At 37.8% G+C, this 27,323-nt stretch overlaps 1 protein-coding gene across 13 annotated transcripts in view; it reads right to left on the bottom strand.

Moving 5' to 3' along the window:
- LOC149748554 (uncharacterized) overlaps positions 1-27,323 on the bottom strand; it is a 230,834-nt gene that overhangs the window by 144,790 nt on the left and 58,721 nt on the right. For 8 of the 13 annotated variants that reach the window (XR_016394101.1, XR_016394102.1, XR_016394099.1 and 5 more), the window contains 2 exons: positions 15,676-20,320; positions 11,278-11,430 (listed from right to left, as the gene is read on the bottom strand). The gene's annotated coding sequence lies outside the window, so the exon portion shown is untranslated. The remainder of the gene's footprint in view (positions 1-11,277; positions 11,431-15,675; positions 20,321-27,323) is intronic. The other 5 variants (XR_016394109.1, XR_016394111.1, XR_016394108.1 and 2 more) reach the window with 4 other exon arrangements.

Raw genomic sequence — 27,323 nt, 5'->3', positions numbered from 1 at the left:
TGTTCTCTAATATGGTCTGGGAATTAATTCATCCGGTATGGATAACATTGTAAAGGGAAACCATTTTGAGTTTTAAATAACTGATTCAAAATGGGATTTCATAAATATTTATAATTGTAATAACTGTCACTTGAATACTTACTAAGTCTCTTATGCTCTGCCATGCCTTGTACATGTGTCACCTCTTTTTGGGCTTACAAAGAACCACCAAGGTTAGTATTAGCATCCCCATTTTATACAGGAAACAGAGGCTTAGAATGTTAAATCACATGCTCATAATTGCACAGCTAGTAAAAGGCAGAACCAGGAGTCATACTCAGTCTGATTCTAAGGCATAACTTCTTAACCTCTAAATTGTCTTAGAGGTTAAGACATTGGAACAGCCAATGAACATTTTAAACTTTGAGACATAAAACCCCTTTCAGAATATAGGTCTCCTCCTGAGACTAAATATAAATATGTACATTGACAGATAACTTCCAGGACATGTAGGCATACATGCTGCCAACCCCCATCCCCATTATTAATTCCATGTTTATTCATATAAATACTAGAATTGAGAAGCCAGAAAACTGACCAAATCCTGTAGAAAATTAGGAAGAAATATGAAAATTGCAATAAAAAGACTTCTAAGGGCTTATCACAAAAATAAACAAGTATTAAAAGAAAAAAGGTGGGGTACTGAATTTTTGAAAGTAATCATATATTCTGTAACAAGAAGCATGGAGTTCAATGCAACAAAACTTCAAATACAGTATGTATCATTAAACGTCACCAAAATTTTATTGTGAAAGATTTCTCTTCCCCTTAATCTTCTCCCCGTCCCACCTCACCCTATTCATCCCTTCCCTTGTCTCCTTCCTTTAGTGCCTCAAATACTTATTTAGTGAATACTATGTCCCTTGCACTGTTTTGGCTGTTTGTGATATACCAGAAAAAAAAAAAGAAACCAAAGAACAGAACACCAGGACAAAATGAAAATCACTGTCCTCAAGGAGCCTATATTTTAGTGGGAAGACACAGATGATAAAAAATAATATAACAGAAAGTGATAAATGCTATTAATAAAAACAGGGCAAATATGGAGCTATGCGAATGACAGAGGCAGGTTGTCATTTTAAATAGGATGGTCAGGATAACCCTCACTGAGAAAAGCATACTTAAGCAAAGCTTTAAAGGAGGTGAGGGACTTAACCAAGTAGCTTTCAGAGGAAAGACTGTTCTAGACAGAGGAACAGCCAGTGAATAGGCCCAAGGCAGGAGTGTCCTTGATGAGCTTAAAGCAAGGAAGGAGACTGTGTGGCTGAATGGAGTGAGGGAGGGGGTAGAAACAGGGGATAAGGTCAAAGAGATAATGGAAGCCAAAACATATAGGGTCAAGTTGGCCTCATAAGGTCTTTGATGTTTACACTGAGAAAAATGGGGAGCCAATGTAAGATTTTGAGAGTGACATGATCTGACAGGATTTTTTTTTTTAACATCTTTGTTGGAATATAATTGCTTTACAATGGTGTGTTAGTTTCTGCTGTATAACAAAGTGAATCAGCTATACATATACATATATCCCAATATCTCCTCCCTCTTGTGTCTCCCTCCCATCCTCCTTATGCCACCCCTCTAGGTGGTGACAAAGCACCGAGCTGATTTCCCTGTGCTCTGTGGCTGCTTCTCACTAGCTATCTACTTTACATTTGGTAGTGTATATATGTCCATGCCACTCTCTCACTTTGTCCCAGCTTACACTTCCCCTTCCCCGTGTTGTCAAGTCCATTCTCTAGGTCTCCTTCTTTATTCCTGTCCTGTACCTAGGTTCATCAGAACTTTTGTTGTTTTTTTTTTTAAATTCCATATATATGTGTTAGCATACAGTATTTGTTTTTCTCTTTCTGACTCACTTCACTCTGTATGACAGACTCTAGGTCAATCCACCTTACTACAAAATAGTTCACTTTCACTTCTTTTAATGGCTAATATTCCAATGTATATATGTACCACATCTTCTTTATCCATTCGTCTGTCGATGGACACTTAGGTTGTTTCCAAGTCCTGGCTAGTGTACATAGTGCTGCAATTAACACTGTGGTACATGACTCCTTTTGAATTATGGTTTTCTCAGGGTATATACCCAGTAGTGGGATTGCTGGGTCATATGGTAGTTCTATTTTTAGTTTTTTAAGGAATCTCCATACTGTTCTCCATAGTGGCTGTATCAATTTACATTCCCACCAACAGTGCAAGAGGGTTCCCTTTTCTCCACACCCTCTCCAGCATTTATTGTTTGTAGATTTTTAGAGGATGGCCATTCTGACGGGTGTGAGGTGATACCTCATTGTAGTTTTGATTTGCATTTTGCTAATGATTAGTGATGTTGAGCATCCTTTCATGTGTTTGTTGGCAATCTCTATATCTTCTTTGGAGAAATGTCTATTTAGGTCTTCTGCCCATTTTTGGATTGGGTTGTTTGTTTTCTTGATACTGAGCTGCATGAGCTGCCTGTATATTTTGGAGATTAATCCTTTGTCAGTTGCTTCATTTACAAATACTTTCTCCATATCTGAGGGTTGTCTTTTCATCTTGTTTATGGTTTCCTTTGCTGTGCAAAAGCTTTTAAGTTTCATTAGGTTCCATTTGTTTATTTTTGTTTTTATTTCCATTTCTCTAGGAGGTGAGTCAAAAGGACCTTGTTATGATTTATGTCATAGAGTGTTCTGCCTATGTTTTCCCGTAAGCGTTTTATAGTGTCTGGCCTTACATTTAGGTCTTTAATCCATTTTGAGTTTATTTTTGTGTATGGTGTTAGGGAGTGTTCTAATTTCATTCTTTTACATGTAGCAGTCCAGTTTTCCCAGCACCACTTATTGAAGAGACTCTCTTTTCTCCATTGTATATTCTTGCCTCCTTTACCAAAGATAAGGTGACCATATGTGCATGGGTTTATCTCTGGGCTTTCTATCCTGTTCCATTGATCTATATTTCTGTTTTTGTGCTGGTACCATACTCTCTTGATTACTGTGTCTTTGTAGTATAGTCTTAAGTCCAGGAGCCTGATTCCTCCAGCTGCATTTTTCTTTCTTCTCAAGATTGCTTTGGCTGGGCTTCCCTGGTGGTACAGTGGTTAAGAATCTGCCTGCCAATGCAAGGGACACAGGTTTGAGCCCTGGTCAGGGAAGATCCCACATGCCGCGGAGCAACTAAGCCCGTGCGCCACAGGCTAAGCTCTAGAGCCTGCAAGCCACGACTACTGAGCCCACATGCCACAACTACTGCAGCCTGCACACTCAGAGTCTGTGCTCTGCAACAAGCCATGACAATGAGAAGACCGTGCACTGCAACAAAGAGTAGCCCCTGCTCACTGCAACTAGAGAAAGCCTGTGCACAGTAACGAAGACCCAACACAGCCAAACAAAAATAAATAAATAAATAAATTTACTAAAAAAAAAAAAAAAAAAAAAAAAGACTGATTTGGCTATTCAGGGTCTTTTGTGTTTTCATACAAATTGTGAATTTTGTTCCAGTTCTGTGAAAAATGCCATTGGTAGTTTCATAGGGATTGCACTGAAAATGTAGATTGCTTTGGGTAGTACAGTCATTTTCATAATGTTGATTCTTCCAATCCAAGAAAGTGGTATATCTCTCCATCTGTTTGTATCATCTTTAATTTCTTTCATCAGTGTCTTATAGTTTTCTGCATACAGGTCTTTTGTCTCCTTAGGTAGGTTTATTCCTAGATATTTTATTCTTTTTGTTACAATGGTAAATGGGAGTCTTTCCTTAATTTCTCTTTCAGACTTTTCATCATTAGTGTATAGGAATGCAAGAGATTTCTGTGCATTAATTTTGTTTCCTGCAACTTTACCAAATTCATTGATCAGCTCTAGTGCTTTCTGGTAGCATCTTTAGGATTCTCCATATATAATTATCATGTCATCTGCAAAGAGTGACAGTTTTACTTCTTCTTTTCCGATTTGGACTCCTTTTATTCCTTTTTCTTTTCTGATTGCCGTGGCTAAAACTTCCAAAACTATGTTGAATAATAGTGGTGAGAGTGGGCAACCTTGTCTTGTTCCTGATCTTACAGGAAATGGTTTCAGTTTTTTACCATTGAGAACGATGTTGGCTGTAGATTTCTCACATATGTCCTTTATTATGTTGAGGTAGGTGACCTGATAGGATTAAATTAATTACCCTTACTCTGGCTGCTCTGCTAAAACCATACTGTAGTGGACAAGGGTAGAAGCAAGGAAATAAGTTAGGAGGCTTTACAATAATCCAGGTGAGAAAGAATGACAGATCATAAGTAGAACTGAGAAATAGTTAAATTCTGACAGTACTTTGTAATATAAGCATTTAATTCTATATATTTCCCTCTAAGCACTGCTTTAGCTGTATCCCATAAATTGATGTGCTGTGTATTGTTTTCATTGAATTCAAAATGATTCCTAATTTCCTCTGTGATTTCCTCTTTTGACCCATGGGTTATTTAGAAATAATTAGTTTTATTTGCCACTATTTAGGAACTTTCTAGATATCTTTCTATTCGTGATTTCTAGTTTAATTCTGTTAAAATCCCAAACATACTTTATACAATTTCAATTCATTTAAGTGTATTAAGGTTGTATGGCCCAGAAGATGATCCATCTTGGAGGAAGACTCATCCACCAGAGGGCAGACAGCAGATGCAATAGGAAATACAGTTCTACAGCCTGTGGAATGAAAACCACGTTCACAGGAAGACAGACAAAATGAAAAGGCAGAGGACTTTGTACCAGATGAAGGAACAAGATAAAACCCCAGGAAAACAACTAAATGAAGTGGAGATAGGCAACCTTCCAGAAAAAGGCAACCTTCCAGAAAAAGATTCAGAATAATGATAGTGAAGATGATCCAAGACACTGGAAAAAGAATGGAGGCAAAGATCAAGAAGATGTAAGAAATGTTTAACAAAGAACTAGAAGAATTAAAGAACAAACAAACAGAGATGAACAATACAATAAGTGAAATGAAAACAACACTAGAAGGAATCAATAGCAGAATAACTGAAGCAGAAGAACGGATAAGTGACCTGGAAGATGGAATGGTGGAATTCACTGCTACAGAACAGAATAAAGAAAAAAGAATGAGAAGAAATGAAGACAGCCTAAGAGACCTCTGGGACAACACTGAAAGCAATGACATACGCATTATAGGGGTCCCAGAAGGAGAAGAGAGAGAGAAATGGCCAGAGAAAATATGTGAAGAGATTATAGTCGAAAACTTCCCTAACATGGGAAAGGAAATAGCCACCCAAGCCCAAGAAGAGCAGAGAGTCTCCGGAAGGATAAACCAAAGGAGAAACATGCTGAGACACATAGTAATCAAATTTACAAAAATTAAAGACAAACAAAAATTACTGAAAGCAGCAAGGGAAAAATGAAAAATACATACAAGGGAATTCCCATAAGGTTAACAGCTGATTTCTCAGCAGAAACTGTACAAGCCAGAAAGGAGTGGCAATGACATATTAAAAGTAATGAAAGGGAAGACCCTACAACCAGGATTACTCTACCTGGCAAGAATCTCATTCAGATTTGATGGAGAAATCAAAAGCTTTTCAGACAAGCAAAAGCTAAGAGAATTCAGCACCACCAAACCAGCTCTACAACAAATGCTAAAGGAACTTCTCTAAGTGGGAAAGAAGAGAAGAAAAGGACCTACAAAAACAAACCCAAAACAATTAAGAAAATGGTAATAGGAATGTACATATCAATAATTACTTTAAACGTGAATGGGTTAAATGCTCCAACCAAAAGACACAGTCTCTCTGTATGGATACAAAAACGAGACCCATCTGTATGCTGTCTACAAGAGACCCACTTCAGACCTAGAGACACATACAGACTGAAAGTGAGGGGATGGAAAAAGATGATCCATGCAAATGGAAATCAAAAGAAAGCTGGAGTTGCAATACTCATATCAGATAAAATAGACTTTAAAATAAAGAATGTTACAAGAGACAAGGAAGGACACTACATAATGATCAAGGGATCAATGCAAGAAGAAGATATAACAGTTATAAATATATATGCACCCAACACAGGAGCACCTCAAGACATAAGGCAACTGCTAACACCTCTAAAAGAGGAAACTGACAGTAACACAATAATAGGGGGGGACTTTAACTCCTCACTTACACCAATGGACAGATCATCCAAAATGAAAATTAATAAGGAAACAAAAGCTTTAAATGACACAGCTAGATTTAATTGATATTTATAGGACATTCCATCCAAAAACAGCAGATAACACTTTCTTCTCAAGTGCACATGGAACATTCTCCAGGATAGATCACCTCTTGGGCCAAAAATCAAGCCTTGGTAAATTTAAGAAAACTGAAATCATATCAAGCATCTTTTCCAACCACAACGCTGTGAGATTGGAAGTAAATTACAGGGGGAAAAAAACATAAAAATTACAAACACATGGAGGCTAAACAATACATTAGTAAATAACCAAGAGATCACTGAAAAAGTCAAAGAGGAAATAAAAAACTACCTAGAGACAAATGACAATGAAAACACGACAATCCAAAACCTATGGGATGCAGCAAAAGCAGTTCTAAGAGGCAAGTCTATACCAATACAAGCCTCCCTCAAGAAACAAGAAACATCTCAAATAAACAATCTAACCTTACACCGAATGGAACTAGAGAAAGAAGAACAAACAAAATGCAAAGTTAGCAGAAGGAAAGAAATCATAAAGATCAGAGCAGAAATAAATGAAAAAGAACAAAGAAAACAATAGCAAAGATCAATAAAACTAAAAGCTGGTTCTTTGAGAAGATAAACAAAATTGATAAACCATTAGCCAGACTCATCAAGAAAAAGAGGGAGAGGATTCAAATCCATAAAATTAGAAATGTAAAAGAAGTTACAAGAGACACCGCAGAAATACAAAGCATCCTAAGAGACTACTATTAGTAACTCTATGCCAATAAAATGGACAACCTGGAAGAAATGCACATATCCTTAGAAAGGTATAACCTTCTACGAATGATCCAGGAAGAAATAGGAAATATGAACAGACCAATCACAGGTAATGAAATTGAAACTGTGATTAAAAACCTTCCAACAAACAAAAGTCCAGAACCAGGTGGCTTCACAGGTGAATTCTATCAAACATTTAGAGAAGAGCTAACACCTGTCTTTCTCAAACTCTTCCAAAAATTGCAGAGAAGGAAAACTCCCACACTCATTCTATGAGGCCACCATCACCCTGATAACAAAACCAGACAAAGATACTACAAAAAGAGAAAAATACAGACCAATATCACTCATGAATATAGACGCAAAATCCTGAACAAAATACTAGCAAACAGAATCCAACAACACATTAAAAGGATCATATACCACGATTAGGTGGGATTTATCCCAGGGATGCAAGGATTCTTCAATATAGTCAAATCAATCAATGTGATAAACCATATTAAGAAACTGAAGAAGAAAAACCATATGATCATCTCAATAGATGCAGAAAAAGCTTTTGACAAAATTCAACACCGATTTATGATAAAAACTCTCTAGAAAGTGGGCATAGAGGGAACCTACCTCAACATAATAAAGGCCATATACAACAAACCCACAGCAAACATCATTCTCAATGGTGAAAAACTGAAAGCATTTTCTCTAAGATCAGAACAAGACAAGGATATCCACCTTGCCACTTTTATTCAACACAGTTTGGGAAGTCCTAGCCACGGCAATCAGAGAAGAAAAGGAAATAAAAGTAATACCAGTTGGAAAAGAAGAAGTAAAACTGTCAGTTTGCAGATGACATGATACCATACATAGGGAATCCTAAAGATGCCACCAGAAAACTACTAGAGCAAATCAATGAATTTGGTAAAGTAGCAGGATACAAGATTAACACACAGAAACCTCTTGCATTCCTAAACACTAATGATAAAAAATGTCAAAGAGGAATTAAGGAAACACTCCGAATTAACCATTGCAACAAAAAGAATAAAATATGTAGGAATAAACCTACATAGACAGACAAAAGACCTTTATGCAGAAAAGTATAAGACACTGATGAAAGAAATTAAAGATGATACAAACAATGGAGAGATATACCACGTTCTTGGATTGGAAGAATCAACATTGTGAAAATGACTCTACTACCCAAAGCAATCTACAGATTCAATGCAATCCCTATCAAATTACCAATGGCATTTTTTACAGAACTAGAACAAAAAATCTTAAAATTTGTATGGAGACACAAAAGACCCCAAATAGCCAAAGCAGTCTTGAGGGAAAAAAACGGAGCTGGAGGAATCAGACTCCCTGACTTCAGACTATACTACAAAGCTACAGTAATCAAGAGAGTATGGTACTGGCACAAAAACAGAAATATATATCAATGGCACAGGATAGAAAGCCCAGAGATAAACCCACACACCTATGGTCAATTAATCTATGACAAAGGAGGCAAGGATATACAATGAAGAAAAGACAGTCTCTTCAATAAGGGGTGCTGGGAAAACTGGACAGCTACATGTAAATGAATGAAATTAGAGCACTCCCTAACACCATACACAAAAATAAACTCAAAATGGATTAGAGACCTAAATGTAAGAGTGGACACTATAAAACTCTTAGAGGAAAACACAGGAAGAAGACTCTTTGACATAAATCACAGCAAGATCTTTTTTGATCCACCTCCTAGAGTAATGGAAATAAAACCAAAAATAAACAAATGGGACCTAATGAAACTTCAAAGCTTTTGCACAGCAAAGGAAGCTATAAACAAGACGGAAGGACAACCCTCAGAATGGGAGAAAATATTTGCAAACAAATCAACGGAGAAAGGATTAATCTCCAAAACATACAAGTAACACATGCAGCTCAATATCAAAAAAACAAACAACCCAATCCAAAAATGGGCAGACGACCTAAATAGACATTTCTCCAAAGAAGATATACAGATTGCCAACAAACACATGAAAGAATGCTCAACGTCATTAATCATTAGAGAACTGCAAATCAAAACTACAATGAGGTATCACCTCACACCAGTCAGAATGGCCATCATCAAAAAATCTGCAAACAATAAATGCTGGAGAGTGTGTGGAGAAAAGGGAACACTCTTGCACTGTTGGTGGGAATGTAAATTGATACAGCCACTATGGAGAATAGTATGGAGGCGACTATAGTTTATAGTTCTATAAATAGAACTATCATACAAGCCAGCAATCCCACTACTAGGCATATACCCTGAGAAAACCATAATTCAAAAGGAGTCATGTACCACAATGTTCATTGCAGCCCTATTTACAATAGCCAGGTCATGGAAGCAAGCTAAATGCCCATCGACAGATGAATGGATAAGGAAGATGTGGTACATATATACAATAGAATATTACTCAGCCATAAAAAGGAATGAAATTGGGTCATTTGTTGAGATGTGGATGGATCTAGAGACTGTCATACAGAGTGAAGTAAGTCAGAAAGAGAAAAACAAATATCGTATATTAACTCATATATGTGGAACCTAGAAAAATGGTACAGGTGAACCGGCTTGCAGGGTAGAAATTGAGACACTGATATAGAGAACAAATGTATGGACACCAAGGGGGGAAAGCGGCAGGGGGGTCGGGGTGGGAGTGTGGTATGATGAATTGGGAGATTGGGATTTATACATGTTATAAACATGTATAAAATGGATAAATAATAAGAACCTGCTGTGTAAAAAAATCAATAAAATAAAATGCAAAAATTCAAAAAAATGAAGAAAACACTGGTAAAAAAGAAGATGGTCTATCTTAGTACATGTTCCTTTTGAACTGGAAAACAATTTCTATTCTACAGTTGTTGGATGGAGTGTCCTACAATTACTAATTAAGTCAAGTTGTCAATAATGTTTAGGTCTTTTATATCCTGAACATACTTTCTATTTGTCCTATCAATTGCTGAGAGAGGAGTGTTGATCTCCAACCATAATTGTGAAATTTTTCCTTTCTTTCTATCAATTTTTACTTTATGTATTTTGAAGGTCTGTTGCTAGATACATACACATGTAGGATTATAATGTTTTCCTGGAGAATTGACTTTTTATCGTTATGTAATGCTCCTCTTTATCTCTGGTAATATTTATTATTCTAAAGTCTACTTTGTCAGTTATAAACATAGCTATTTAGCTTTCTTTGATTAGTATTTTCATAGTATATATTTTCCCATCTCTTTACTTTTAACTTATCTGTGTTCTATATTTAGAATGGGTTTCTGTGCTTCCCTGGTGGTGCAGTGGTTAAAAATTCTCCTGCCAATGCAGGGGACACGGGTTCGAGCCCTGGTCCGGGAAGATCCCACATGCTGTGGAGCAACTAAGCCCACGCGCCACAACTACTGAGCCTGTGCTCTAGAGTCTGCGAGCCACAACTACTGAGCCTGCATGCCACAACTACTGAAGCCCGCGTGCCTAGAGCCCGCGCTCCACAACAAGAGAAGCCACCACAATGAGAAGCCCGCGCACTGCAATGAAGAGTAGCCCCCGCTTGCTGCAACTAGAGAAAAGCCTGCATGTAGCAATGAAGACCCAATGCAGCCATAAATAAAATAAAAATAAATAAATTCATTTAAAAAAAACAACGTGTTTAAAAAAAAAAAAATGGGTTTCTTGGAGACAGCATATAGTTGAGTCTTGCTTTCTTAGCCAACCTGGCATTCTGGGCTTTTAGATGATGTGTTTATTTCATTTACATTTAATATAATTATTTCATGGTTAGATAAAACTCTTTCTTGCTAGCTGTTTTCTAATGTTTTATCCATTCTTTGTTTCTTTTTTCCTTTTTCTGCCTTCTTTTGAATTCAGAGTGTTGTTTTTATTCTAGTTTATTTCTCCTATGGGCTTTTACCTTTTTATAAAAAGGTCTGTGGTTGCTATATGTTTTAAAATATATGTTTAATTAATCAAGATCTACCTTAAAGCCATATTACATCACTTCAAATGTAGTGTAAGGACCTTAAAATAGTATATGCCCAATATTTAAAAAAGAATATATACAATGTATATGTATAAGTTAATCACTTTGCTGTACAGCAGAAATTAACACAACATTGTAAATCAACTATACTTCAATAAACGTATTGAAAAAAATAGTATATGCCCAACTGCTCCCTCGCATCTGCTTTTGTCAGACTTAAGTTTACATTTGCAAAAAATATATAATACATTACTACTGTTTTTGCTTTAGATAGTTATCTCTTGAAGGAACTAAAATAAGAAAAATTAATTTTATATTACCTTGTTTTACTCCATTTCCCATACTCTTCATTTCTTGATGTAGATCCAGGTTTATGGTTGGTCTAATATTCCTTTTTGCCCGAGGAACTTCCTGAATTCTGAATATATTTTGAAGGTAGAGCCAATGAGGTTTCCAGACGTATTGGATATAGCCTTTGAGAGAAAGCAAAGTCAAGTATGACCTCAAGGCTGATAAATCAAAATAACAACACCAAATAATTTTTCAAAAGTGCATTTAGGGGGACTTCCCTGGTGGTCCAGTGGGTAAGACTCCAAGCTCCCATTGCAGGGGTCCCGGGTTTGAACCCTGGTCGGGGAACTAGATCCCAAATGCATACCACAAGCTAAGAAGCCCACGTGCCACAACTAAGACAGGGCACAGCCTAATACTTTTTAAAAATTAAAAAGAAAACGTAAAAAAATGCATTTAGGAAGAGATACTAGTGTGAAAACAAATTCAACTCTAAAAGAATACAACTTGATACACCTAATGTATTTTATAATCAGATATCTGCCATGGATTTTTCTGCCTCTCAAAGTTCCAATTTCAAAGACATGTAGAAGTTCTGATGGGGGGGAACAATAGATCCTGTCTGTGTGACTCCTATATAAATATATGCCTACTTTCTTTCCTCCTTGTCAACCTGGATGCAAAACTCAATCCCTTCACTAGTTTCAACAGGAAATCTACTCCTCCCACATTTACCAGGTTTCCTCATCTTTCTTTCACTTTCTCATGTGGTCTTTGTTCCCTCTCTATGAAATTGCTTCCTGTGAATTTTGAATTCCTCTTATTTTGTATAGAATATAAGGATCTCCTACACTCAGCATTATATACACGATACTGCTTAGGGAGGTTATCAGAATAAAGGAGGCTTCAGGAGCTGCCTTTCTTAGAAATTTAGGTATATAAATACACCTTACTGTTCTAGGTAAAGTTCACCTGGAATTTGCAGGCAGGAGGTTTATCAGAAGTGCTCTTGAAAACAGAAGTGCTCTTTGAAGGAGCAAGGGAAGCTAGATTAAGTAAAGGTAGAATTTGAAATGAGATACAGTTGAAACAGTAGTCTCAGCGAATGCCACAGAGATCCCTCAAGAATGAGATGATCCTACAAAGATGTCCCACATTAAGGAATGTACCCCACAACAATCAATCATCAGATATGGCTGCCCCCAGGAACTAGAGCTGAGACTTGAGCATGGCAGTTTCCTTCAGCTGAGGGCAATTCCCAGAGTTGGATGCAACTGTAAGTAATCAGTAGTCAATACTCCCAGCATCTGGGACCATGAAGCCTTAACCAGGAAGGGGAATCTAGGAGGTCTCCAAATGCATCCACTACAGTCCATCCCATGCCATTTAGTTCCACTTGCTTTGTACAGCATATTCCCTCCACAAGGAAACAACTCCTTCAGGATTACAATTCTCCTCCTTTCCTCGGAAAGCTTTTAGAGGAAGTTCAGTGTGACAAACTAGTGTTAGCCTCCTTCTCCCTTTCTCCTTCCTCCCCCACTCTCAGCTGCCCTCACCCCTCCAACTATTCTCTAGTCTGCACCTGATATTTATAGTCTCCCTCATCTATTAACCTCGTCTACTAGAGTTCACCCACCCTTGACAATCAATGGGTAGTCAGCTGGTCTCCAGCACTTACTTGGTGGATGACCCAGGCCCCTTTCCCTGAGGGGGTCTGGGCCCATAGTTGCTGTGCCCTTTTCAGGTTGTGGCTTCTGCACATGTCCATTTACCATTAAAATTGGTTAGAGCAATACCAAGAACCCCCTTCCCTTCACCCTCTTCTCTAAGCAGATCACTTGTGTGCCAAATGTATTATATTTAATGTGCCATTAAACACCTACAGGATGTAGAGTTGTGGGGATGGGAAGAACAAGTTCCCCAAATGGGCCATTGGAAGTGATAATAAGCATAGTCCCTTCTCCCTGCAACCCTTAGTTCCCAGATCCATGTATTTTCCCTTGGGGAATACAGCAGCACATAATGGTTGATGATTTAGGGTGTGCTCTTGATTCTGTAGGATGAAGGTATATACCACATTCTTGCACAGTATAATTTCCAACTTTCCACCTTAGGTGTATACCTTCAAACAGCCATTCCATCACTATCAGGCCGGCAGAATCAGGGTGGTAAAATGTGATAGGACCAGTGAATCTCATGGTCAGATGCCTACTGTTACACCTCATTTGATGTAAAGTGCATTGCTTGGGCCAATGAAATTTATGTAGGATCACATATTGGTAGATCAAACATTTTGTTTGCTCATGGATAATGGTGCAGCCTATGAGTCTAATGAGCAGGAAAGGCAATCATATAGAGAACACCACTCAAAATAAATTTCTGCCTCTCGAGATTTCACAGACACAGTGTAATCAACTTTGTCTAGTTGGTCCCCTCAAGGTACGGTGCCATATTAGAGGGCAACATTAGTCTTGCTGCTGGTAGCTTAGATGATAGGCAGCAGCACTATTAGGTCTGCTCTGGAGTGTCCACATTGTTGGGCTCAAGCACAGCCTCCATCCCTGTCTCCATAGTTTCTCCTGTATAAACCCTTTGTGCAACACTGCAGTGACTTTCAACAAAGACTGGCTAAGTTATTCTACATGGTTATTTAGTGCCCCTTCAACAGATTCTCTCTGGTGGGCATTTTGATGTGAATCAAAGACATCCACACTTTATGCCCATGTTTATATGTCAAATTAAATGCCTCTTCTCGAAAACTCTCACTCTTCTTTCTCCTTCCAAGCCCCTGAACAATTAACCAAACCGTTTGTCACTGCTAATGAGTCCATGTATAATCTTATATCAACCTGCTTCTCTTTTGACACAAAATAAATAATCATGCACACACCCAAACCTCTGCCAATGGTGAGACTGTCCCTCACTGCTGTCTTTCAAGGTTACCCTGAGTGAGGCTTTTGGGCAAAAGTCCAAATTGTGTATCAGTTGTCTACTGTTGTGTAACAAACTACCCCAAAACCAAGTGGTTTAAAACAACAACAGTTTATTATTTCTTAAAGTGAGATGACAAACATGGCCAAGGATGGAGACAAATGAAATGGAACGAAGGTGAGTCATAAAATGAGTACGTCTAGTACAGTGATTGTGATACCATCATCAACAAAAAATAGTAGGATGTGGGATAGAGACTGAGCTAGACAATAAAGTTTTAAATAAACATAGGAGATAAAAGAGAAAATCTTCACGCTTCCTACTAAACAAAACCAGAATTCCTTACCTTTGTCTTCAGGCCTCTCCTCACTTTAGACTTTCTTTTCCTGTTAAATATTCTCCTCCGGTGCCCATTTTAAGACCCTATCAGAAACCATTGTGAGGAAACGGCCTTCTCCCTACTGCCTTCATGTTATTCCTTCATCCTGGAGTTTCCCTCCTACCCCATCACACTCCAACCCTTTATGAAATACTTAATTACTTTTTCTGATCCAACTCAAAATCTTTTTCCGAAGTAAGCCAGGACATATGTAAACAAATGGAGCCCCCATGAAGAAATTCCTGTCAAGAATAAACCTTCCCTTCCCTGAACCCACTGAAATCCTTAAAAGCAGTGTCCAACCCTTACTGACCTTTATACTGCTGCACAAAGCACATACAGGTGTTTACGGTTTAATAATTGAATGACTCAGCACCTTCATGCTTAGGCCATACAGCCTTGTATGATACTTTGGAGTCATTTATCATTTCTATAAGTTAAAATCTCTTTGAAGTCAGAGACCAGGTCATAATTTTGATTTTCCTAGCATGTAGCAAAATGTCATGACAATTAGTATCAAAATGTTTAAGTTAATTAGTTATGGGAATTACTGCTAATCAAGGACACATGAAAAGGGAAGGTGCTCTGTTATAAGAACAGCCTCAGTGGTTTCCATGAATCCACTTTTGAAGGTGGAATGGCCCTTTAGAGATGTCTTGAGAATCAAGGTAAGGGGGACGAATCTTTGCATTCTGTATGACCCAGGCATTGAATGTGTGCTGCATCCCAGGAAGAGCGCATAACTTTGAGTGAAGCCGCTTCCTTGAGCCAGGGGCAATTCCTGAAGAAGAACACAGCTGTGAGCTGTCAGCATCCAAAATTCCAGTCAACTTGGAGAGAACTTGGTTCTAGAAGGGGATGTGGGTGGTACACAACAGCATCAAATACAGCATCCTGAGGGGGAAATGGAGCCTCCTGTTCACCTTCTGTACAAATCCTCTTCTGAGGTATAGGTGAAAAAACAGGACTGAATTTACTTTTGGCACCTAAGCCTCAAACTCCTCTGTGAGCCCAAACAACTTTTTTTTTTTCCTTTGAGGATTTAAATTGGTACCTGAGCTACTTATTTCTGATTCTGCCCTGTCACTTGGATACTGGGAAGGTTTTTCACACTCACCTACACAGTGCCAGTCACTCGTGCCAATACCGCTGCTGCCCCAGCCTAATCAGGCAGGGTCTTCCTGCATCAGCAGCCATCTCTGTGGCATAGTGCTTTCTGGGTGTTATACAGTTGTCCTTAGACTGAAGATCACAGCTTTAGAGAATATGGGCCTGAAAAAAAATTCCCACCAGCATCCTCTATCATCTTTTCCACTCTCAGAATCAAGGCTGACTTTTGGGTTAATGACTTCTACATACAAGGAAGGAGCATCAGCTTCTGTTGTTTTCAGCGCTTACATGCATGATCTCTGCCTCCTACAAGAAGGAGCCAGAGTATCTATTGGGCAATTTTGCTTGCAGGGATTAGTTGTCTCCTTGGTTCCTCCTTGTTTTCTGCTCTTAGTTTCTGGATGGCTAAGGAAAGTCTCCCCTACCAAGTGTTGTTTGCTTGGAAATACCCATCTTTTCTATAACAAAATTTTAAAAGGGGTGGGGGGAGAAAGATACTTCCACCTGGCAACCTATGCATTAAAAATGTACCATATAAATGAGTAGCTCCTAAGTTAAAGGTGGATGGTTCCAGCTGTTCTCTCTGAGATCAGACTTCATACACTAAGTTAATGGACACAGTCTCTCACCAGGTTTTCTGAGAGGGAAGTTGATTTTACTGTTAAACCAGCAACATCGGCTGCAACTCCCCAAGTCTCTACTAAGGTCTCCAGTTCAAGTCTGCCATTTGGTTGGGTTCCATCAAGACAGGATCTGTCACCTTTCTCTCTCCTCTTCTTGTATAAATCTTTACTAACAAGGCGAATTTAGATCTCCCATTCTAAAGCTTCTCCAATAATGCCTTACTGTATGTCGCTCTTGTAATAACATGCTTTGACTGAATCTGATTTTCCAAACTGTTCAATAGCACTTTGTCATATGGCTCATTGCAAAAGACTCTCTAGCATTAACACATTTCCAGAGAACTTTTCTCCTTCCTGTTGGTACATGGTAGCGGAGCAGATGTACCAGTCTCTGCAACTTTCCACATTATCAAGTACACCTGTCGATGCTGTCAAGTATTTCATCACAGAGGTGAAGCTCTGGCAGAACTGAGATCATGTGTACCTCCTAATGCCAAGCCTGTAAATTTTCTTTTAATCTCCCTCACATCTCTGCCTCTGAAACCTGCCACTATTGCAACACAGCATGCTCTCTTCAAACTCACAATCCCGCTGTCTGGTCCCTCAAATTGGACTGCTTGAGAATGCATGCTAGTATATGGTTAACAAATTAGCAGCCTCTGCTGGGGATTCCAAAGCTTGCTGATAACTGATTCAACGGTAGATGTCCTACATCTGGGGGACTCTGTCTCAACAAATGGAGCTTGGTAGGGGACTTTGGTCAGGCAAAATCACAATGGCCATGTACACACTTCCCCTTCCAAACAGAATGTTATATTTTAGAGTCTGTTGAGGTAAACTTCAGAAAAAAATCCTCATTTGAAACTTGGGTTGGTTTTGGCTTATGTAATGGTATGATAACTTCCTTTTTGCTTAAAATGTTCAATCTTGAACAGCGTATCCCTATACAAAAACTGAAAATTTGACCTAAGAGCAGATCTCTACTTTGGGCTCCCTATGAGACTGTTTACAATTCTCAGAAGGGCTGTTGTTCAACTGAAAATAGAGATGCCGTGAGGCACATCCTAAAAATCCATAGAAGGCTTTTGAAAGGGTCTCTGAGAAATCACCTTAAATCTTTCTATGTCTTAAGAAAGGATTTTACAGTTATACATTTTACTTCATATTTACCCTAAGACCATGTTTCCTGACAGCACCCTGGATTTACTCTTTGCCCTGAGGCTCTTTTTTACTTTTGAGAGTCTTCTTCTGGGAGAGACTAGAGATGAGAATTGGTTTTATTTTTAAACCTAGCAAAGCAAGGGCCATTTTTACTTGTTCTACATTCTGCTTGACAATTGAATAGTTTCTATTTTAACTCATATCTCTTTATCTTCATTTTATGATAGTAGCTAGAAAACCTTAATTGTCACTTTCAACATTTAGCCAGAAATATCCTTATCCAGATCAGTTAGTTCACTAGGTGCAGTTCTATATTCTGCAGTGATAGTTTTCATAAACTTCCCACCACTACATATCCAAGGTCTTCTATCTTCCAGCCCCCAATAACATTTCACTCACTCTCCTTCCAGCCTTCACTGACAGTCACTTTGATGCTCACTGGTCCTGGTAACACCCTACTTCCAGGTAACAAAACCTGTTACTTTTGCTACATAGCAAATCCACCTAAAACCTACTTACATAAAACATTCATTTCATTTTGCTCATGATTTTGTCTGACAGGAATTTTAGGAAGGGTTCAGCTGGGCAAATCCTGCCTGGAGTCTTTCATGCAGTTGTTGTCAAATGCTGGCCAGGGCTACGGTCATCTGAAGGCTCAGCTGGGCTGGATGTCCAAGAAGGCTCCCTCTCATGGACGGCAGTCGACACTAGCTGTCAACTGTGAGCTGAGCTCTGCTGTCCACTGAAGCACATACAGGTGGCCCCAACATCTGGCTTAGTTTCCTCACATCTTGGAAGCTTTGGGTAATTGGAATTCTAACACAGCAACTCAGGGCTTCAAGTGTGAGTGTTCACTGAGGTTGGATGAGTTTCTGTAAATGCACTTTTTACATATCATACAAAGTTACAGACAGGAAAAAGGCCTTAAAAGCCTTCATTATTGTCCCTTTAACACCCCTACCTAACAAGTTACCATATTTACAAGTAGAAATATCTTCTGAGAAATGTCAGGCATCTTGTTTGTATCCCCTGAAACAAAACAATTTCTGTGATGCACGTAGAGTTATGCCAAGAAGTCCATCTGCCAGCCAGAATTTCATCCTTTAAATACCTTGTTATGGCAGCACAAAAGAACACAATGAGCTTTGTTTAGAGTGTCAGTCTTCCATCTCTGGGCTAAAAGGATTAGGTCTAAATTGCACATCATTACATAAGACCACATGAAAATGTTTGCTTCTTTTGTCCTTAAAAGTACTTCATGGTGTTTTATAAAAAGCCAAAAAAAATGTTAATTGAACTAAAGAAATCTATTCATAAGGTCATAAGCAGTAGATTTGCCAGGCATTCTAATTTATGTTATTATTTGTTTAACAGACAAAAGTCAGGGGAATTTTCAAATATAATCATTTGTTGGATATGGCAGGGGGTTGAGGAGAGCTCATAAAGCATGATGATTCAAAGTAAGCAATTTGGAGTCAGATCTGGTTTTAGCCTCTCTGGTTACTAAGTATGACTAGAAAATTTACTTAACCTCTCTGTGGCTCATTTCCCTCATTTGTAACATGGAGATAAAAGTATTCAACTTCTAAGGTTGTTTTAAGGGTTAAATGAAATAACACATGTAATTTACTTACCAGGGCTTGGCACACAGTAGATGTATAGTGAACAAGTCAGATAAGAGTGAGCATACACTTTCAATAGGTTGTGTGTGTGTGTGTGTGTGAGTGTGTGTATGAAAGAGAGAGGGGGAGAAGGGAGAAGTGGAGAAGGAGAGGGAGGCAGGAAGGCAGAGAGAGAGAATGAGGGAAATTGAGGGAGAGGGAGAGAGAATATTTTGGGAAGGGCATATAGATAACATTGTTGGAAATGCAGTATACATGTGATGGTGATTTGTTAATGCTAACTTACTTGCTGAAGAGATTTTGAAGATGTTGGAATGGAAAAGGAATGGAATGTCAGGAAGTATTTGGAGATTATCTGACTTTGAGAGAGTCACTTGTCTCCTGTACACAGGACAAAGCAGGAAGTTGGAAACATTTCTCACCTCCTCCTCCCCCTTCTGTTCTCATGTTAGTTCTAATTTTGCACCCAGCCCCTCTCCCGGCACTTCTATGCACCTGTGGTCAGAGGTTGTCCTTTGAACAAGACTCAGCTGTCCACTAGGTAAAACAGTTGGAAAGCCACTAGGCCATTACAATGTCACTGCAAATAACTTAGAGGTATTTTCATATTATTATGGGAGAAAAGCCCAGTCTAATATACAAACAAAAGCGAACTTTCCTAAGGAACAAGAGTTGTGGAAGGAGTGAAAGAAAGATTTTGAGGTAGGCAAGGCCTTTCCTTGCTTTTCAGATGAACTGATGAGGTCATTCCTGTTTTAATCTGTTGAGTTAGGCCATTTGGAAGAAATGCACTCTGCAATATAATGCGGTAATCTTGCCATTATTAATTAGAATAATAAGTTCCATTGCTCAGGCTTATTTCTATAGTGGTTTTGCTCAAAAAGTAATATTCAGCTTAGCCATGTAAGTAAAAAAAAAAAAAGGGTATCAGTGGCCAATTTCCAGGTTTTTCAAAAAAAAATAGAATTTTTATTTTACCTTAATACAGGTCTGTTCAAAAGCAATTCTGTTAACACCCTTCAAATAACCTTTTAAAATATTACTTATGAATCTATGCACCTTGATAAAATGTTTCCTGTTTTTCATTTCCCCAAGGCTAAAGTGACACAATTATTAGCTTTTGATAGGGTTAAACAATAACTACCCATGCTTACCTTTGTGAAAGAATGGAAAATAAATATACCTTGAAGCGCTGTAATGGTTGAAAAGGTTCCCATACTTCAGTTCCTTCTTATGTTTCTTTTTCCTAGAAGAGCACAGAGAGATTTAAATGAATCTTTTAAATAATTTTTTTCTCTACTTCTCATGCTGAGTAAAGTCCTTTCTATCTCTAAATGTTAACAATATCATCCTTTTTAATGGGGACCCTCTTTAATCCTGTGTAGTAGTAGTTATAGTATACCAGGAACATTCTATCAATAGATGCTGGGGATATACCAGTAAACACAACAGATACAAATTCCTGCTTTCATAGAGTCTATGGTCTAGTGGGGGGGAGACAGAAAATGAACACTGTAAGTATCGAATGTGGCAATAAATGATAGAAAATTAAGGCAGGAAGGGAATAGGGAGTGTCAGTGGGGCTGGGCAGGGGTTGTGGTTTCAGATAGGGTGGTCAGAGAAAGGTTCTTGAGAAGATGGCATTTAAGGAAAGACGTGAAGGAAGTAGAGGAGATGCTGTGTTTTAAAGAATAGTTGGCGGGCCAAGTAGAGTCAGTTAAGGGGAGAACAGTAAGAAATGAGAGTTAAGAGGGGCCCAGTCTGGTAGTCTATTGTAAGTTTCCCAGGTCAGTTCTTTCTTACTGGAGGCTTAACTAGAATCCTGGATTATGGAAACCTTACCCTTCTGATGGGAATTTAGGCAGTTCCTTATACTGTCCTCAATTTTTTTCTTAGCTCCAAAAATGAGAACTCAGAAATATTCAGTTTGACTGATTGTACTCTGCTAAACTTTTATTTCTATTTTTAGTCAATGCTTATAAAATACTTTATTTTGTAAAATATTTCATGACTGTCCGTAAAAATTACTTTGCAGAATCCTCATTAACCTGTGTCATATGAGATTTAGTGTCTTGTTTGCAAATTTATAAGCTGTAGAAGGATTACCTGTGACTTCTATATTTTTTGTGTGAGAGCATTGATTTTATTTTTATTTAAATTTTAGTATTTCCCATGATGAATCATTTTTCAACATTATATTGAATTAGAAAAAAAGGTACTCAAAATTTACTAATAAATGCTATATATCATGCTATGTTTTGTGTTGCTTGAATTGGTAGCACTGAACTTTGAGGACTTTCTCAGAGTTACGGAAGGGAAATAACTCTGTGACTTAGACTGTTATAGAATTTGTGATGAGGAATTCACACTTCCCAGTAGATTATGCAGCACTGTTTTCACATTACATCCAATCTTCTGTGAAGAGAAACACTAGATTGATGTTTTCCAGAGTATTTCTTTTACCCTCCAGAGTTAGGTACTTTTAAACAAATATTGTCCTTTCAGTTTGTTTGCACATTTCATAGGTAATTTCATAGGTAATTTCCCCTGTGCCAGAATTTGCTATTTCAAGATATTGAGGCAAACAAGACTGCTAGAAATAAAAAACAAGGGAGGCACTTCCATGTACCAAGCATATGATGGTAAATATCTCCTCGAGTAGCTGAATCCAATCCCTCCAAAGAAGGTTGGTTCATTTGGCCTCTTAGAATAATGCTGAACTTTTTCCTAGCAGAGATATGGCGTGGTATTCGATTGAGGAAGCTGCACAGTGCATTTGGTCAAGACCTAAGGTTAAACCTGCCTTTTAAGCTGGAGAGGATCAGATGGAGTCTTTATGGCCACTCTGGATGGACTGTGTTTACACTGTGAATACTGAAGAGCATGCATTTCCTCTCAAATACTAGGATCTGCAGCTGCTGGTTAAAAATACATCCAAATGGATGCCAAAAGCTGAAGCAATGGTCCATACATTTTAAGAATATAAGAAGAAAAGCTTGTGATTCTTTTATAATTGCATTGCCCATAATAAAATGTCTTAGAAAAGATTCTTGCAGAATTTCTGCTTCTCTGTGCATTTGGTTAAATTAAATCAATCTGTTTAACGTGAATGAATTTTTCAGAAAGATAAAGAGATTTTTAACTTTTCAAAATAATTGTGCGTTTTTCTTTGTTAGTGAAAAAGGCATACAAGAGCTCTAAATATTAGACATATTAGATGATAAATGAGGTTTTGGGGTTTTTTTGTTTTGTTTTTTGTTTTGTTTTTTTTGCGGTACACGGGCCTTTCACTGCTGTGGCCCCTTCCGTTGCGGAGCGCAGGCTCAGCGGCCATGGCTCACGGGCCCAGCCGCTCTGCGGCATGTGGGATCTTCCCGGACCAGGGCATGAACTCGTGTCCCCTGCATCGGCAGGCGGACTCTCAACCACTGCGCCACCAGGGAAGCCCATAAATGAGGTTTTATCTATAAAAAAAGGAAGAAGAGTAATTTTATATTATATGCCTCAAGAGCCTTTTTTTAACATTACTTTAGATTTTTATGTAGGATTTTAGAAATCCTAAATCTGAAAAGGACCTTGAAAGTTACTTAGTTCAGAAATGCTAACAACAACAACAATGATGTTAATAATATAGCTAACCTTTGAGCACTTACCATTTGCTGGGGACTATTTTAAGAAGCTTTACATATGTAATCTTAGTCAATCCTCAAAATAACCCTATGATGTAAATATTATTAACTTCATTTGACAGATAAGGGAACTGAGACACAAAATGTTTAACAAATCTGCCTGAGGTCATGGAGCTAGCAAGTGGAAGAGTCAGAAAGCTGAAGAAACACTTACAAAATTATCCCAGCCAGTTCTGTCCATGGAAAGTGTACACAGCTGTCAAGGAATGTGATCTGAAGGTGCCAGAAGGTCTACCCAAATACATCACCTTCAACAGTTTACGACACTGCCTCAAGTTCTCACCAACAGAGAAAGTGCTTTGTGTGAAGATAATCCCTCCAAAAGGTTATATTTTAAAAAATATTACCTAAGAATTGCCCATTAATGATAGCACGACCAGATTGACACATTTTAGGGAGAATTGGATGATAAAAGGAAAAACGAAAAGAGCTGTTGAAAGTAAACACCATAACAGACACTCTTGGTAAATCTTGGCAAAATGGCAGGGGGGTGGGGGGTGGGAATGAAGACAAAATTCATCCAATTTGGCTTTAGTTGGATAGTTGGATATGGAAATTATCTATCTTAAAATGTCTTCTCATTTGGGAGATACAGTCATACTTGATAGTTAAAACTTTACCATTTGCACTGCTAAAGTTTGATTAACAACAAAAATTATCTCTGTATAACATATTTTCCTTACCACTTGCTTTTTTGAACAGAGATTCTTAAATAAGGGTCCCACATACAGACCCCTATTAATATATTAAATTTCAAGTAGGTATGGAAGAATGCAAAGCACCCTAAGAAGATTATCCAAAGAGTTCATCAGATTCTCACAAGTACAGTTTGTCCTCCATATCTGTGGGTTCTGCATCCACTGATGCAACCAGCCACGGATCAAAAATATTTGAAGAAAAAAATTCCAGAAAGTTCCAAAAAGCAAAACTTGAATTTGCTACGTGCCTGGTAACTATTTACACAGCATTTACATTGTACTTCCAACTATTTAAATAGTATTTATATTGTATTAGGTATTATAAGTAATCTAGAGAAGATTTAAAGTATACGGAAAGATGTGCATAGGTTGTGTGTAAATACTATGCCATTTTACATAAGGGACTTAAGCATCCATGGAGTTTGTTATTCTCAGTGGGGGGTGGGGGGTAGGGGGCTGGAACAAATCCCCCCAAGGATGGCTGTATATATGAATCACCCAAAATAGTTAAATCAGCACAAAATTAACCTACCCCAGTGGCACTTCCTACCTATCACCTAAAATTAATGCCTGCTGGAGGTGGTCTTTAACAACGCAGAGACTATAGCATACAACTGTTTTGAATTATGTATCTTAGCATCCAGGGCTACATTCAAGCTGATGTTGTAGAAAGCAAAATATGGTATGCAAAACGGTAGGCAGAATAACATTACATACCACTGGTTTGCTAGAATTATCTTTCGCCTTTTCACTGTGTTGCTGCAACAATAAATGCAACTCTTCAGGACTGGGGTTTTAGGTAAATAATGCAACAAGGAAGTGAGACAGGTAGGTCAATGAAAGTTCTTAGCAAAGGGTTAGGCAAATAGAATGGGCAGTCAATTAATTAAAATGCTTTTCAAAATGAACAAACTGACCTGGCTTTCTTGGTGAGCTATTACCAGGTTCTTTTGAGTTCTTAAAACATTTTCTTTACTCTCTGTTTCACAACAAACGTGGGCCAATTGCTGTGAGTTAATTGAAAAGGATTGTTTCCTAGTTGCCAAGAAACGGCGCTTTCTTACATTATGCAGGCCATTATGTGCACAGATCAAGCTTCCTGATTTTTCTTTCAGGGTTTAAGAATATTGGCTGCTGTGATTTAGTTGTCCCTTGAGCAGAGGAGCGCAAGTCAAGAAGGATTTCAGGGGTATTGTTCCATTTCAATTTACCAGGTAAGATTTGGATTTATTTGAAAGTGCTATCTTCTCCCTTATGCTTAACTTTTCCTAAATCACTTAAATGCTTTTGAGTGAATGGGTGAATATGAAATGATGATTTTACCTGGGATAGCTTCAAGTAAAATCGTGCTAAATTGATTTTCTTCCAGCTGAAGTTTCTGAGGGAAAAAAATTTTTTTAAAGAGGTAGCCCTAATAATTGAGGTCTGTGACACAGCCTCTAGAGTTTGTTTCTCATTGTTTTCAGAGTAGTAGATACAGGTAAACCAAGAAGTTGTGAGTGTATTTAGGGTTGAAATTCTAAAATCATTGCTATGGAAGCAAATATCATGATTTCTTATTTGGAGAAAAGATTTCAAATCTGACTGGTTCCAGCTGAGAAATGGACTTTATATTTGTTAACTTCAAAAGGAAGACTTGTTGATCTTATGTATAACTTGGTTACCTGTCTCTCTTAAAAACAAAGCCTCTCTGTTGGCTATTTTCCTCATGATTTTATCTTAAAGATGAAGATAAAATCAGGGTCCTGTACTCAGTGTAGCTTACTAATACATATGATACAAACAAAAAATGCACCCTTCTTTCTCAGGAAGGAAAATATCATTTATTGATTCAAGGTTAGCTGCTCCCAGGCAAAGTAGTGCTCACTGTGGGTAATAATGTGGGATAAGTGTTTGACGAGGACCCTGTGTATTGAGTTTGTTGAGTCAATTCATCCTCCCACTCTTAGAGTTCACACTTTCACAGGGTTAGGTTGAACTCTGTAATCCTGTGAACTTACACTCACAACATCACACAGTTTACATAGACTATACGTTGAAAACAAGCTTTGTCAAATTTGCAGGGAACCTAGTTGAGCGCTGTTATTGATCCTCTCTTTCAAAGTCATATTTTACCTCCTCTCCTGCATGGCTCTGGATTTCCTAGGAATATATTTCCTTTACAAGGAAGATCATTGTAATGGATACAAGTCAGGTCAAATATTTGTCGTCTCATTAAGTAAGTTTCCATTTGTTCAGAGTTTGAAGACAACTGAGTATAAAGATGACCTGTGCAATATGAACCCTAGCTGATGCTGGAAAGAAAGCATTGCAGCATGTCTTTAATGATAATGTGATTTGGGTTTTCCACCAGTGAACCAATACTCTGGTTAGGAAACTATTTTGTGCAATAATGTGAATCACTATCAATGAAGGGATAGTTGAATATGACATTCAAACCATCCATTTATTTTTAACTTGTCAAATTGGAGTCTCCTTTCTTGAATTTCTATACATTTTAAACTAAAATAACAAATCACAGTATCATCAGTTATCACAAATTCATTACACTGTATTTTTTATTTACATAGTAGTAAAATTAAGCAGCCCATTTAAATAAATGCATGGTTTGTAGTTATGTATACTTGTTGTGACTTACTACCATTTTTGGAACAGTGAATTTCTTTCCAGGTTAAGATGTAATTAAACAATTCCATTCTAGCTTACATTCCCTTTTTTTACCTTGTCAAAAAGTTCTCTTTGCCCTGACAATATACTTTTGATATTATTGGTATTATGGTGCTTAAAATATCTACGCTGGTAAAATTTTTGCCTAGTCATTTTATATTTATTGGAGCAGGGTGACAGGTGAATACGTAGAATGGGTGGAGTAGAGCAGAAGTCAGACTGATACAATATCTTACCGGCAGATTTCTTCCCACCTAGCTCACCAGTTCTTCTTTGTAAGTATAACAGAGTGATTGTGACATTAATAAACTATTAAATATATTTAATAGTGTAACAATAAATCTTGCCTTTATTTCTGAATGGTATTTTTTAAATTAAATATTAACTGATATTGATTTGCTTCTCTGTGGATTAAGAATTTTACAAAAAGAATGATGTCCACCTAGGATGGGATGGGAATCAGTCTATAAAATTTTTGTTCAACCTTAATTAAGAAGAGACTGAATTGCACTGACAGTTTGTATATCACCGTGACTGAAATACCATAAAATGATAGACTTTGAAAGGCACTTATTGATTATTGAGTCTAATGGCTTTGAAACTTTATTTGGAGGAGTCCTACATATTCCCAAAAAGGATTATAATAGGTCAGCCTATGAAGGTAGGAGGAATAGTTAGCTGGTGGTGTAGGGAAAACAAACTGTATTATCAATCAGCCCATGCTTTTCCAGTTTGTCTGCAAGAACACAGAGAGCCTAAGGGTATTTCACAAAGCCTTTGTGGAAATCAAGATACACTGCATTTATAGCATTACTCTGATCTACAATTCAAGAAACTCAGTCAAATATGAGATTAATTTGACATATCTCATACCATGCACTCAAGGTTTTTGACAGTCAATTCTTCTATTACAGGCACTCAGCATGTCTTTGATTGTTCTAGAATTATTTCAGGGATCCTTACTAAGTAGCTTATCAATTTTTTTTTAACACCACCTATTTTTAAATTTTTTTGAAAATTGGGATTGTTTATTTTATGGTACAACTCAAAATAATTTCAAAGATTTCTAAAAATATTATTGTGCCTTTGATAATTTTCCTATACTCTTTTTTTTTTTTTTTTTTTTTTTGCGGTACACGGGCCTCTCACTGTTGTGGCCTCTCCCGTTGTGGAGCACAGGCTCCAGACGCGCAGG

The sequence above is a fragment of the Delphinapterus leucas genome, chromosome 8, assembly GCF_059928025.1.
Source record: "Delphinapterus leucas isolate spDelLeu-1000000601 "Yukka" chromosome 8, BTC_Dleu_Yukka2, whole genome shotgun sequence".
Classification (NCBI taxonomy): Eukaryota; Metazoa; Chordata; class Mammalia; order Artiodactyla; family Monodontidae; genus Delphinapterus; species Delphinapterus leucas.
This window is presented reverse-complemented; position numbering and strand designations above follow the sequence as displayed.